This window comes from Morus notabilis, unplaced genomic scaffold (genome assembly GCF_000414095.1).
Source record: "Morus notabilis unplaced genomic scaffold, ASM41409v2 Scaffold985, whole genome shotgun sequence".
In the NCBI taxonomy this organism is placed as follows: domain Eukaryota; kingdom Viridiplantae; phylum Streptophyta; class Magnoliopsida; order Rosales; family Moraceae; genus Morus; species Morus notabilis.
This window is the reverse complement of record NW_010356679.1, coordinates 501,302-503,489: the sequence shown is the minus strand read 5'-3', so window position 1 is coordinate 503,489 and position 2,188 is coordinate 501,302.

The following is a 2,188-nucleotide window of genomic DNA, read 5'->3' as shown; positions in this document are numbered from 1 at the left end:
TCCGCATGTTCTTCACATTACATGCATGACCTAAAGATTTAGAATAACATTCTCAAACATTCAGTTTGCTTATCATACATTCAACTATTATGAACATAAATAGGACAATACATAGATATATGAAATAAACAAATCTTTATTAATAGTCAAAATGTCTCAAAGAATATTGTTACATTTATTCCTAAGGGCATAAATACTAACAATCTCCCACTTGCACTTAAGTGAGTAAATGTGACATGCTACGCATCCCCATAGTCTCGACATGCTTCTCGAAGACCTTAGACGGCAGGGCCTTCATGAACGGGTCAGCCATATTATCGTCCGACACGATCTTGCATATTTCCACATGCCCTTCTTCAATAAAGCTTCTTATCACGTGATACTTCCTGTCTATGTGCTTACTCATTTTCTGATATCTTGGTTCTTTCGTGTTAGTTATTGCCGCACTGTTATCACAGTATAGTCTCAATGGCTTATCCATACCAGGAACTACTTCAAGATCCATCAAAAATTTACGGAGCCATATTGCTTCTTTTGAAGCATCACTAGCTGCCATATACTCGGCTTCCATTGTTGAGTCAGAAGTGCAAGTTTGCTTGACACTCCTCCAAATGACGGAACCACCTCCCAGAGTAAAGACAGAACCCGAAGTCGATTTCCTAGAATCCAAACATGATTGAAAATCTGAATCTGTAAATCCTAGAGGTGTTAAATCCTCTCCAGAATATACCAGCATATAATTTCTAGTCCTCCGAAGATACTTGAATATATGCTTGACCACAACCCAGTGGTTAGGTCCTGGATTCGACTTATATTGACTTACAATCCCAACCGTATGGCAAATGTCTGGTCGAGTACAAAGCATTGCATACATGAGGCTCCCGATCACCGAAGCATAAGGTACCTTTGCCATGTATTCTCTTTCATTAGATGTCTTGGGACAATTACTGTTCGAAAGAGTAATTCCAGACCTAGATGGTTGCCTACCTTTCTTGAAATTCTGCATTGCATACTTCTCGAGAATTTTATCTATGTATGAAGCCTAAGAGAAAGCTATCATTTTGTTCTTTCGATCTCTTAAGATTCGAATGCCCAGAACATAATTAGCTTTTCCTAAGTCCTTCATGTCAAACTGTTTGGTAAGCCAAACTTTGACTGATGACAAAGCCCCTACATCATTGCCAATGAGAAGAATATCATCAACATAAAATAGTAGAAAAACCATTTTCCCATCTTGAATATGCTTATAAACACAAGGTTCATCCATATTCTGTTAGAATCCAAAAGTCTTGACCACTTGGTCAAATCTTTTGTTCCAAGAACGGGAAGCTTGCTTTAATCCATAAATGGATTTCAGCAACTTCCAAACTTTTCCCTCTTAACCCTTAGCCCCAAAGCCTTCTGGTTGTACCATATAGATACTTTCCTCAAGATGATCGTTCAAGAATGCCGTCTTGACATCCATTTGCCAGATCTCGTAGTGGAGAGCAGCCGCAATGGATAAGAGAATGCGGATGGACTTAAGCATGGCTATAGGCGAAAAGGTTTCCTCGTAGTCGATTCCCTCCTTTTGCGTGTATCCCTTAGCTACCAGTCTAGCCTTATAGGTTTTAACCTTTCCTTCTGTATTTTTCTTTCTCTTGTAGACCCATTTACACCCAATGGGCTTAATCCCATTAGGAAGATCTACAAGTTGCCAGACTAGACTAAAATCCATAGATTTCATCTCAGCTTTCATGGCTCCGGTCCAGAGGTTTGCATCAACATCCTCCATAGCTTCTTTGTAAGTATAAGGATCTTTGTCATGTTCCAGAGATTCTGCCAAAAAGGTTTCCCCATTAGCCATGAATCTCTCAGGTTCATGTCTGATCCTCCCACTACGCCGAAGCCCCTTAGGTTGTTGTTGGGTTTCCTTTTCTACTCTGATTAGACCAATTTCTAAAGGAACAGTCGGTATGACCAAGTCACTCGACATTTTCTCAAGCACCATTTTGCTACGAGGCTTAAAGTCGTTCATGTAACTTTCCTCAAGGAATGTTGCATTCGTTGAAACCACGACTTCATTTTCCTTAGGGTTATAGAAATAACCCCCTTTCGTCCCTCTCGGATAACCTACAAAAATGCACACTTCTGAACGTGCTTCCAACTTGTTCGCTTCCTTGTCCAGGACATGTGCAGGACATCCCCA